At 37.9% G+C, this 13,605-nt stretch overlaps 1 long non-coding RNA gene across 1 annotated transcript in view; it reads left to right on the forward strand.

Annotated features, from left to right (window-relative positions):
• The first annotated feature begins 342 nt into the window (after positions 1–342).
• The window catches only part of LOC123568630 (uncharacterized), a 28,233-nt gene continuing 14,970 nt past the window's right edge, over positions 343–13,605 (forward strand). Inside the window, exons 1-3 of the long non-coding RNA XR_006692046.2 lie at positions 343–519; positions 3,224–3,304; positions 5,568–5,682. This is a non-coding gene — a long non-coding RNA (uncharacterized lncRNA). The remainder of the gene's footprint in view (positions 520–3,223; positions 3,305–5,567; positions 5,683–13,605) is intronic.

Consider the following 13,605-nt stretch of genomic DNA (forward strand, 5'->3'; position numbering starts at 1 on the left):
CCTCAAGAGACCTTGCAGTTTTTGTTCTCACTCTCTTGGAAAGCTGCTGCCCCTATATTAAAAACCTGGGTCAATATGCTGGAAAAGCCACATGGAGGAGAGCCAAGACACTCAGCTGCAAATTCCATGTTACTGCCAAGTATGTGAAGGAAACTTTCTTGGATCCTCTGGCTGCAGCCAAAACACCATGAGTAATCCCAAGAGATGCCAACAGAAGAACTGTGTGGCTGAGCCCAGATCCCAGAACAAAATCATGAACAATACCTTTTGTTTGAAGGTTCTTTGTTTTGGAATGATTTGTTACACAGCACTAGACAATTGATATAGCCTCACCCCAACTCCAATCTCAAATAACTGGTCATTCTGAATTCTGAAAGATCACAGCACTCTGTGTCTACTTCTATTATAAGATTCATATTTGACCATAATTATTTATTTCAGCATGTCTCTCCACTACCAGACTTTGAGTTCCCTGGAACTAAAAACATTGCTTGGACCTCACATGTACCTGCATACCTAGTAAGCACTAAAATAATAATTGGTAAAGCAATGAAAAACTAAAGGACTGGCCCTTCCTCAGGTTGATCCTGTCTGAGTGTGTTCGTCAAACCACAGGCAGAAGGAACTTTCACTTCGTATACTGGAAAGAGTACTGAACCTCATGCCTCAGTGGTGTGGCTCACCTGAGGTTAAGTTTAGCAGCAGTAATAGACTGGAACTTTTTAGAATGCTAAGATTCAATAGCCTCAGATGAACAGTATTTTACTAGCTCTGCCAATCTAAAAGCCTAGGGAACTCTTTGCTTGCAAATAACAGCATATAATTCCAAGCAAAATCCTATAAGACTTGGCTTCTAGTCAAAATTATAAAAATAAAAACATTTGTTTTTGACAGTTCCTCTCTAGAGTTTTGTTCAGCATTATCCAGATGAAGTTGAATTATTCACTATAACCTATAGTTATTTGCATATAACTGGTGATATGGCTGAAAAAAGCAGGATCTTATCAATTATCTTCAAATCATGATTTCTCCAGTTTAGAACCGTATTTTGCATATATTTTAGCTGGACTAGTCCAACTATTGAATCATTAAGTAATCCATTTCTAAGCATGGATGTTAAATTACATTTAGTTAAGGTTGCATTATTGCATTTAGTACTATTTTCATCATATGTGTTACTGTTAATATCATGTTATCTTTGAAATAATCACTAGCATGAAGTTAGAAGGCAAAGAAAGATTGAGTAAGGGACTTGGAAGAAGAAATTTTCAATTCTTGTTTTGCTTTGTCAGTGACTTGCTCTTGGTCCCTTTTCATCTTAAATATTTGTCCCTAGTTTCTTTACTGGCAATGCCTTTTAATGAGAAAAGAAATGTTTTAATTACCCACAACAGTATTTGTTTATGTTAATTTAAAAATTACAGCATTTGCAAAATTTTAACTATAATCAAAATCAACAGCTAGCCTAACTTTTAAAAAGAATTCAGAATGCCTTATTGATATCTATTGGAACGTTTCATATTTGTGATCCATTTTACTTTCTACTGTTGAACAGCAGATCCTTCTGGTTCAAGAAAGGCTACAAATCCTTATTATGTTGCTGTATTTTTGGCAAAATACAAACCGAACTCCATATTAGTGAGCCTGTATTTATTTGCAAGAAAATTTAATCCATATGATTTTGAGTCATTGTCACTTATAGTAATACAAGCAAATCATGCTGCATAAGTGCTACTTGATTTCCAGGACTCCTTTTGAGCCATCTTTTGAGGTGGTCTTTTTTATTTAGGACAAGAAGGTTTATTTTTACTGGTTGAAAAAAGGCTCAAGTTTGAGTAAAAATACGGGCATTCATCACAACAGAGGATGAAAAACAGACTTCTTCAGACAAGTAACAGCATAAGTGTTGAGGAGTGTTCTAGACAGATAGAGTGACTCAGCTGTGAGGTGTACACTTTCTGGGCAAAGATTAACCCTCCTGCCAGCATAGGCCAACAGTAATAAGCAAGTCAACTTTTCTTTTCCACGTTGTCCAATGTAGATAACTGGTGACTGAATTAAAAATACAAATCAAATTATTGTAAAGTGAATGTTTGTTGATTTTGTAACGTTTATGTAGGTGGGAGAGCCAGGGTTTGAATCAGTCTTGTGTTCTCTGTTGAACTGGGTGCTGAATGGAATCCACCTCAACTGGCTAGTCCTCAAACTTCGTACCAGAGCAATGAATCACCTTCAAACTCAGGGAGCATACTGGCTCCAAAGACCATTAACCCTGGGAACTCCCCAACTGAAAGGTGGGACTGTTGAGATTTAGAACTGCTGGCTTGGAGTTGTGAGTCATGTTTGAATGCCAACAACCTGGCATAAATCACGGAAGCACTTGAATTTCACATTCATTGCTTACAACAGTGTGGAAATTGCTCAACATTTATGGCAGACATGCATTCCACAGATATAAAAATAAAACTTCATTAGAAATCTTGATCTTAAATTTAGACATTGAGAATTAAATTCCAGGAGAGTCAATCTTTCTCAAACCATAAATAAGAAATAGAGTGGTTCCATTGTTTAACTTAACATTTCTTTTTCATAATCTATATGGCCAAAAATCTTAATCAAAAGACATGACATTTAGAGACAAAAAACAGATTTAAGACCCTACGCTGCTGATCACTAGTTAACTGATGTTGGAAAATCACAAAACTCTCTACTTTAGCTTAGTTTTTTCAGCCTAATGTGCATCATAGGGTTAACATCAAGATCCAATGAGGTACTATGTCTAGAAACCTTTTAGTCATTAATTTAGAGTCATTCATTTATTCTTTGGCTTAATGTGCAAAATTGAGAAAAAGGCATTAGCACAAAACTTCATGTGACTAAAACCCATGAATCTCTGAATATTTTTAACCTCTGTAGGAAAATGTTGTAAGATCTGTAACACTGCATTTCAACCTGTTTCCAGGCATTAAGAACAACTATTTATTTGCCTCATAACCCAAATTCATGCTCCCCAATAAAAACTGAGTATCTAACATTAGGGTATAAAATGCCAGCTGAAAGAGTATTCACAACCATATACAACGAAGAGTCACACTTCCAAGAAGAAAGCCAATGTCCCACTTCAGCATCAAATCTAAGACACTGCATTTCGCTTTCTCTGTACCAATATCATAATTTGTTGGTTAATCTCTTGGTTTTATTTCAAAAATGAAACTATATTTAGAGAGGAAACAAATTCTACAGCTGCTGTTGGATGCAAAAGATCTTTTTCTTTCTTGGATGCTTTAGATATGGACAGAGAAAGGTACATATTTGAACCATATGTGAATTCAATATAATGTATTAGCTTTGATTGTGCCAGAGTTCCTAGAGGGCTCCAAAAATCAAAGGATGTGGCTGGTCACCCTAATTTTGGAGACTTGAATGCCTTTGTTCATAGTAGGAATCCAGAACAGAATGTAGCAACTTCTGTTCCTCATGATTTCATATACTCCATCCATAATCATCTGTCCTAATTCCAGATGCTAGTTTGGTTTACCCTATGGTAGCAAAATCAGTCAGTTTTCATTTTCTCAGGAAGAGAGGAGACTACTGGCAGGAGGAAGAGGAAGGCAGAGTAGAATGATAAAACCATGTGTGTGAAACATGGCTGCTTAGCCCAGTACTAGCAATCGCAATCATTTTGCTCTCTCTCTTCCATGTCTATTAAGTGAGAGTTTGGCTTGGTTGATTTCTAAGATCTTTTCTATGTCTGACAGTGAGTAATCTTACCAAATTCTTGAATTAGGCCACCACATAAAGATGAATTAATGCAAAAATGCTTGCATAAATGAAGGTATGGCACAAAAGAAATATAAAGGAGGGAAAGAGAGCTATACCATTTTAATGCAATCATGATTTTGACTTCAGTACATTCTGGAATCTACCAATCAAATCACAATATCTTCTCCCTAAGGCAGGCAATTCAGTAGTGGACATAAGAGAACTAGTGTATCAGTCAGGCTCCTCCATAGAAAAAGAACAAAGAGAATATGTAAATTAACCTTTGTTTGTTTGATTGATTGTTTGAGTAGTTGCCTCATCCCACAGTTGTGAGGACTGTCGTGAGGACTGTCACGTCTGAAACGCATATGTAAGGCTCACAGTGTGGAAACTCAGGTAGGATTTGATGCCACAGATTTGATGCTAGGGCCCTGAGACAGAATTCCTCCTCCAGGATAGCCCTTAGGCTATTCTTCAACAGATCAATGGTTCAACTTACTGTGCTGTTCAGCTTTCAATGGATTAGACGACATTCATCCACATTATCAAGGGTAATACCCTTTACTTAAAGACAACTGCATCAGCAAAATACCTTCACAGTAACACCTAGACTAGCGTTTGATTAAATAACCTGCTTTTCAGTTGAGTTAACTCAGAAGACTAACCATAACAACTAGTCTAGTGATGAGTTAAAGACTATTCCCTTTTCAATAAAACATTAGGGATTCCGCAAAATAGAGTTAATGCTCTGAAATTTGTCAGAGTTTGTAGCAGATTTTACACTTCTGCCAGTCAGTGTCGATGTTTTCTTCATGCATCTAGTTTTTACTTTATTTAGTTAAAGATGCCCAGACCACTTGATGATTGAGCAGATGACTTTGTTTCCAATGGCATTATGTATAGGAATATTTTAATAGGAACTTGTTCACAAGTCCACATTTATGCACATTTTTGAATATTTTAAAAATTACAGAATTTTTAAAATCAAGGGGCATAAACATGTAGAATCTTAGAACTGCATGGGCCTTCAAGATTATGTCGCTCTACTTTTCACTCAATGCCACAATATCTTCTCCCTTAGTGCTGAAGTTTTTAGTAGAATATTCCTGATGATGGGTAGATTACTACTTCAAAAATCAGCGGATTCTTAGTTTTAAATAGCTCATTATTGGAAAGATCTTTCACAAGATGGCCTGTGTCTATCAACCTGATAGTTCCATCCATTGACCATCTCTCTGCTCTGTGAAGACATGTATGATAATCTATCATCTCTATAAATCCAATCCTAGTTTCACATATGATCTCTAAAATATACGTAAACAGCTTCCTGCTTCCTTCACCATGCCTCAGGTGGCACTATAAATTGCTTTCACTCTCTCCCTAATCCCTACTATGCTCTAAAAATAAAAAAAAATAAAACAGAGTATTAATTCCTCAGATGTTTATTGAGTTGAATCTATATGTCAGATGCTAGATGAATTTTTGGCATTGTGCCATTTATCTAAAAAACTCACACAAAGGCATTTTTAGTCAATGTAATAAAGCCTTAAAATGAATTTAAGGCCAAGATATGGGTATCTATGCTTTTAGAATAACTAAATCTTGGTTATTCCTTCGCAAGAAAAAAAGGCAAAAGTCGTGTTAATAAATGGATAATACTTTTTTATTCAAGCTAGATACTCATCATTGGAAGGAAATTAATAGCAATGTTGGTGAACTATGTTTGAGTTTAGGAATTTAGGAGAAAATCAGAGAACTTCTGGAGATAACCATTTTCTTTTCCTTTTCTTCATCAATCCAAACAGAATCAGAATCCATCCTTCTTTTTCCTAACTGGAATTTGAGAGGCACGAGAAGGGAGCTAAACACGCAGACTTCAGTATCTGGTGGAAAGAGATAAGGTGTCTCAAGGAAGGTTAGGTAAGGATGGGGTGTCAGGGACATCTGAATAAAAAAAGAGTTTAAGGGAGAAGCATGATGATTAAAGAGAAGAGTGCTTACAATCTTCTGGAACACCTTCCCTTCTCCGTAATTTCTTAAATATCTCAGTAATATTTTATAATTACTAAAGATATTTCTACAAATGGGAACATTTCCTTATATGTGTTTGTTCAACCTAATTCAATATGGTGGTTAAAACCTGTATATGAATGTTTAGGGCAGCTGTATCCATAATGACCAAATACTAGAGCAACCCAGATGTCCTTCAAAAGATGAATGGTTCAGCTAACTGTGCTGCATCCACAGCACGAAACACTCACTACTCAGTGATTAAAAAAAAAAATACCAAACTACCGATACACGCAAAACTTTGTATCCAAGGAATTAGGCTGAGTGAAAGAAAAAACAAAAGCCAGCCCTGAAGGCCTACATACTATTTGATTTCCTTTATACAATATTCTTTAGGTGACATAATTAGAGAAATGGATAACGGATTGATAATTTTTAAAGACTGAGGGAGGTGGTAGGAAACTGCGGCTACAGAAGAGCAATACAGAATCTTTGTGGTGACAGAACTCTTCTATCTCTTGGCCGTATCAATGTCAATATCCTGGTGTAATATTATAAGATGGTTTTGCGAGATGTTACCATTGAGGAAGACTAGGTAAAGGTTACATGGGAGCTTTCTGTATTATGTCTTACTGCTGCATGTGAATCTATAATTATCTCAAAATAAAAAGTTTAATTTACATAATCATATGGGCATCTTTAGGTCTGCGTCTGCATTATCTATTCTGCTCTGTTTCTATTGATCTATGTCTGTCTCTCCACCAGTTCTACACTGTCTTGATTCCTGCAGCCTTAGTAAGCCTTCATATCAGGTGGAGTGCTTCCTCCCACCTTATTCTTTACTTTCAAGATTGTTTTCACATTTCTAGGCTATATATCTTTTCATATTAATTTTCAAATACATTTGTATATGTCTACAAAATGTCTTGCTGAGATTTAGATAGGAATTATATTATACCTATAGATCAATTTGGGGAGAATTGACAATTGTATTATTTTGAGTCTTTTCAATTCATAAACACAGTATTCCCATTTATTTAGCTCTTCTTTAAGTTTCATAGCGTTTTATAATTTTCAGCATAAAGAGATTATACATATTCTGTTAAGTTTATAGCTAAGTATTTCATTTTCTTTACAGTTATTTTGTAAAAGATTGTGTTTTGAATTATGTGTCTAATTTTGATTTTCAGTTATTTGTTGTTAGTACACAGAAATGTGACTAATTTTTGTGTGCTGATCTTGTATTCTGAAAACTTGAGGACTTTTTGGGAAGCAGGTACCTTGAAATTTTCTATGTAAATAATTATGTCATCTGAAAATAGGGACAATTTTCTTACTTTAGAAACTTCCAACCTTTTCGTTTGTTTGTTTCGTTTGCCTTATTGTAATGGCTGAAACCTCTAGTACTATGTTGATTAAGATTAGTGGATAGATATCCTTACCTTGTTCCTAATCTTGAGGAGAAAATTTGGTGAGAAAGTCATCTACACTTAGGTTTGATGTTAGATAAAGGGTTTTTGAAGATGCTTGTTAGTAAGTTGAAGAAGTTCCCTTCTATTCCTATTTTTCTGAGTTTTTTTTCAACCATCCATGGATGTTGAATTTTGTCAAATGCTTTGCTCTATATTGATTTATATGATCTTGTGATTTTTCTTCTTTAACATGTTGATATGGCGGATTATACTGATCAATTTTGAATGTTAGATCGGCCCCACATAGTTGGAATAAAGCCTGCTTAGTCATGGTGTATAATTCATTTTATACATTGCTGTAGTTGATTTGCTAATATTTTGTGGAGGATTTTTGCTATGAGGAATAATTGTCTATATTTTTCTTTGTTTTTTAAAATTTGTATTTTCTTTTCAGTTTTTGGTATCAGAGTAATTCTAGTCTCAAAAAAATGAGATGAAAAATATTATCTAAAATTGGTGTCAATACTTAAAAGTTTGGTAGCACTCTCCTGTGAAACCACCTGGACTTGGACATTTCTTCCTCAGGACATCTTAATTACAAATTGAATTTCCTGAATGGTTATAGAAATATTCAGACTGGCAAATCATCTTAGCTGAGTTTGGGTGGCCGGTGGTTTTCAAGGAACTGGTCTGTTTTTTCTGTGTTGTTGAATTTATGAGCTTTCAAAGGGTTAAGACATATGAATAGTCTGCTATGGTATAGCCAGCCTCCAAGATGAGCCTCAATGATTCTTGCTTCTTGCTATTCACACTCTTGTGTAGTCACCTTGCACATTATACTGGAGTTGGCCTGTGTGAAATATAGACTGTGTCAGAAATGGCAATTATGTCTCCTCCAACACTGGGCTATAAAAGACATTGCAGCTTCTGATATAGTCTCTGTCTCTGACTCTGGCTCTGAGGAAAGCCACCTGCCACACTGTGTGTAGCTCTATGGAGAGACCACGTGGCGGAGACATCAGCTCTGTGAGTGCACCATCTTGGATATGGATTCTCCAGCTCAGTCAAGGTTTCAGATGCCTGCAGCTCTGGCCAACACCTTGCTCACAATTTCATGAGGGACCATGAGTCAGGTCATTCAGCTAATGATTTTCCTTTTTCTCCAGTTTTAATTATTTGATCATTCTTTTATTCACTCATTTACCCATTCCTCCATTAAATAAATATTGACTAGACCTCTACTATATGTCATACATTATATTGGGTCTGGGAGTAAAAAGAATGTTAAACAGAATATTAAATAGAATTTTCCTTTTGTCTCAGCCCCAAATTAAGGGGCAATAGATAATTGCCCCTTTCTCCTAAAGATAATATCTTAGAATTACAACATATACCTTCTAGGGCTTAATAAAAAATAGTAGGATTAGTCCTGTGCCTCTCAAGCCAGGCAGCTTCTGGAGAAGCAACCAGTTTCTACAAACCAAAGGCCAGAAATCTAAAAGGAATTCATAAATGAGAGTTGTTAGAGTAGGAAGAGCATGAGAAAAGTGCTCTGGCCTTTCTCCTTCCCATTGGGAGGGTTTCCTCACCACCCCCAACCCTACTGGAGGGATTTTCCAAGAGGGTCTCCACAGAGATGGAGTTGAAGTGCCTCAAGAAGATTGGCAACTTATTCACCAGCCTAATGAAGTGGAGCTGCAGAATCACTTATGCTTAAATCAGTACTGCTGCTGAGCTGAGAAATTTCACCCAGGTATGACAAGCATGCACTGGGGTTTAAAGGTTATAGGCTAGAATGAAAACCAATAACTGCTTCTTTTATGGTGCATTCCTAAGGCAGGAGACTGTCTGGAGTAGCTGCCATTGTAAAGAAGCAGAGACTGCAGCAGTAGCCAGCACAGCTTCTATGCACCTGTCTCCAAACCTTCATCCCTTGTATTTTTCCTCTTAGAGTCCCAACCATCCCTTGCATCATAAATGAAGCCAGGAACAAAAAAAAGTTATGTTGAATAGAACTTGGTAAACTTATCAGATGCCAAGTTAAATGATGTGACATTCCACCTCTAGCAATAAGAAAGCTGTAACTTTGGACCTATGAACACAGAAGTGTTACAATAATTGTTCAATCACATGCTATTGGTCTAAGAAAAATAACTTGCCTTTATAAATCACTCACTAGCAGGAAGTATCTCAGCACTGAATGAATTCCGCTATATTTTCACTAGTCTTCAAATAAAATCTCTTCATCATAAGACACTGAAATGGACAGGACTGTTCACGAAGTGGAATTTAGGCCGGGAACAGTGGCTCACACCTGTAATCCCAGCACTTTGGGAGGCCAAGGCAGGAGAATCATTTGAGTCCAGGAATAAGAGACCAGCCTGAGCAACATGGTAAGGCCCCATCTCTGCAAAAAATGCAAACGTTAGCCAGCGTAGTGGTGCAAACCTATAGTCCCAGCTACTCGGGAGGCTGAGGTGGGAGGATAACTTGAGCCCAGGAGGTTAAGGCTGCAGAGAGCTATACAATTGCACTCGCCTCCACGACAGAATTAGACCCTGCCTAAAAAATGAAAAGGTGGAATTCAGAAAGTCAGCATATATTTCCTCTACTTTTAAAACACCTCTGCAAAGATATCTTGCAAAATTATGCCCACCTCCCACCTCTGTGGATCGAGAGCCACCTTCTGTTTGCAAAAATTTAAATTTTCCAGAACACTTTAGAAGAGGTCTGATTAGTTCTTTCTGGAACAAGATGGACTTGGTATACCAAAGACACACAGAGAGTAAAGAAGCTTGGGTCTAAGTGAAGGCTGGTCCTTTTATCTTACGTGTAACTTTTGTTGTTGTTGTTGTTGGTTTTTCTTTTCTTTTTTTTTTTTTTTTGAGACAGAGTCTCCCTCTGTAGGCCAGGCTGGAGTGCAGTGGCACGAACTTGGCTCACTGCAACCTCCGCCTCCCGGGCTCAAGCAAATCTCCTGCCTCAGCCTCCGGAGTAGCTGGGATTACAGGCATGCGCCACCACGCCTGACTTATTTATTTATTTATTTATTTTTTATTTTTAGTAGAGACGGGGTTTCACCATGTTGGCCAGGCTGGTCTCAAACTCCTGACCTCAGGCAATCCACCCATCTCGGCCTCCCAAAGTGCTGGGATTACAAGCGTGAGCCACCACACCCGGCCCTTATGTGTAACTTTTAACAAGTCATTTAACCCCTCTGACCTTCAATGCATTCATCTGTAAAGTGCAGACAATAATGTCTTCCCTATATATTATAAATACTGAGGAAGATTCCAGTTAATATGTGTATTAAAATTATCATCACTGGGCATGCTGCGTTGGTTTCCTGTTTCTGATTTCCTACTAACTGCACCAGATTAATCATAAAATTCCGCTTTCTTCATGCAATCAAAGAATGCTGACTTTGGGCAGGACAGTATTATTCTGTATCCAAAACATGCCACAGCATAGCCTCAGTCTACCCTTTTCAACCTTCAACCTCATTTCCCAACACACCACAACATGTGTGCTGTGGACTCAGGCTGAACTATCCTACAAAGTATCTTTACCTCCATGTCTCTGTTTACCCCCGAGATAAATAAAGTATACATTCTGCCCTTGCATGTTTGGGTTTTCTCCATACCCTTGAATGGTTTCCCTTGGAATTCACAAGGTAGTGTCCAGGTTTTTGGCTTGAGATGTAACATTATTCATCTTTTTCCTCTCTCCTGTATTGTCTCCTTGAGGAAAGAGATAATATATTCTGATGGGTTGTTTTCTGTTTTGGGTTTTTATTTTTTGTATTTTTCACAACATAAAGAACAATAGTTTGCACATAGCAGATGCTCAATAAATGATTTTTAAATAATGAATGTATGATTTTAATTTCATATAAATGTGAGACTTGTTCTCTGGACTCCACCTTTCAGAAGAGTGGGTGGAGACAGAGGTCGCCTCTCCTTATCTGCCTCGGAAGCTTATTGAAAAAAGAAATGTGCGGCCCAGAAGACACAAGGGTGCTGAGAGGCTCTTGGGAGAGCACCTTGGTCCAAGATGAAGAATGCAGAGGTTTATCCTTCAGGCTTGAGTAATAAATCCCTCAAACATTGAATTACTTTTCACTAGAAACAAGAAGGCATTCTTTGAGTATTTAAAAATTCTTTAGATAGCAGCAGGTCATGGGAAGCCACGCAAAGGCTGCTCAGTGCAGGAATCTGGTTCTGGGTGTCCCCCTGGGAAACCAATCTCCTGAGCTCAAGGAGATCCTCATTTCTGATTTTTTTCAAATAACCGCAAAGGAGACCTAAGTCGGAAGACTTAACCTCTTCTATGCTCAAGTAAGCCCTTAGCTGCAAGTGGAATTCAGAGTATTTCCACTTCAGAATATAACACACATTTTGGAGGAAATGGGGGATTGACTTAGCCTGGAAAGATAAGGCAGCAAGGGGATCTCAAAGGAGAATGGAGTTTTTAGCCTCTCCACACAGTGCATTACTAGGGAAATCACCAAACATGTAACACACGCACTGTGGCTTCAGCAGGGAGCCCTGGCTTCTGCTTCAGCCCTGCTGAATTCCCCTCAGCACAAAGATAAATTTCTTTCTTTTTTAAAAATTTTAACTTATGGGGTGCATGTGCAGGATGTGTAGGTTTGTTACGTAGGTAAGTGTGTGCCATGGTGATTTACTGCACCTGTCACCCCCTCACGTAGGTATTAAGCCCAGCATGCATAAGCTGTATTTCCCGATGCTTTTTCCCCTCCCTCTGACAGGCCCCAGTGTGTGTTGTTCTCTTCCTGTGTTTATGTGTTCACATTGTTCAGCTCCCATTTATAAGTGAGAGCAAGTGATGTTTGGTTTTCTGCTCCTGTGTTAGTTTGCTGAGGATAATGGCTTCCAGCTCCATCCGTGTCCTGCAAAGAAGGACATGATCTCGTTCCTTTTTATGACTACATAGTATTCCATGGTGTATATCTACCATGTACCACATCTTTTGCTTGCTTTTCTTTCTTTTTTTTTTTTTTTTTTTTTTGGAGACAGAGTCTCGCTCTGTTGCCAGGCTGGAGTGCAGTGGCACAATCTCGGCTCATTGTAACCTCTGTCTCCCAGGTTCAAGTGATTCTCCTGCCTCAGCCTCCGGAATAGCTGGGATTACAGGTGCACACCACCACACCCAGCTAACTTTTCATATTTTTAGTACAGACCTGGTTTCATCATGTTGGCCTGGACCTCCTGACCTCACAATCCACCCACCTCGGCCTCCCAAAGTGCTAGGATTACAGGCATGAGCCACCGGGCCCGGCCACCACATTTTCTTTATCCAGTCTATCACTGATGGGCATTTTGGTTGATTCCATAGTTTTGCTATCGTGAATAATGTTGCAATGAACATACATGTGCATGTATCTTTATAATAGAATGATTTCTATTTTGGGGGTTATATACCCAGTAATGGAATTGCAGAGTCAAATAGTATTTCTGGTTCAATGTCTTTCAGGAATCACCACACCGTCTTCCACAACAGTTAAACTAATTTACATTCCCACAAATAGACTTAAGATTATGCTACAAGGCTACAGTGACCAAAACAGCATGGTACTGATAGAAAAACAGACACATAGACCAACGGAACAGAATAGAGAACTCAGAAGTAAGACCGCACATCTACAACCATCTAATCTTTGACAAACCTGACAAAAACAAGCAATGGGGAAATAATTCCTTATTTAATAAATGGTGCTGGGAGAACTGGATAGCCATGTGCAGAAAATTGGAACTGGACCCCTTCTTTACATCATATACAAAAATTAAATTAAAATGGATTAAAGTCTTAAATTTACAATCCAAAACTATAAAAGTCCTAGAACAAAATCTAGTAACACAATTCAGGAAATAGGCACAGGAAAGGACTTCATGGCAAAAACATCAAAAGCAATTGCAACAAAAGCAAAAATTAACAAATGGAATCTAATTAAACTAAAGAGCTTCTGCACGCAGAAGAAACTACCAGAGAGCGGACAGACAACTTACAGAATGGGAGAAAATCTTTGCAGTCTATCCATCTGACAAAGGTCTAATATCCAGAATCTACAAGGAAATTAAACATGTTTATGAGAAAAAAAAACCATTAAAAAGTGGGCAAAGGACATGGACACTTCTCAATAGAAGACATTTATGTAGTCAACAAACATATGCAAAAGAGTTCAACATCACTGATCATTAGAGAAATGCAAATCAAAACCAAAGTAAGATGCTATCTCATGCCAGTCAGTATGGCAATTATTAAAAAGTCAGGACTTCTTTACAAGCTGAGACATCACTTGTCTCTGGTTAGTAGGTCTGTCACAGCCGCCACTAGACATGGCTATTCTCAGAGCCAGTCCTCACTTCAGATTTCATATCATTCCTGCCTGCTTTCTACC

Source organism: Macaca fascicularis, chromosome 14 (genome assembly GCF_037993035.2).
Source record: "Macaca fascicularis isolate 582-1 chromosome 14, T2T-MFA8v1.1".
NCBI lineage: Eukaryota > Metazoa > Chordata > Mammalia > Primates > Cercopithecidae > Macaca > Macaca fascicularis.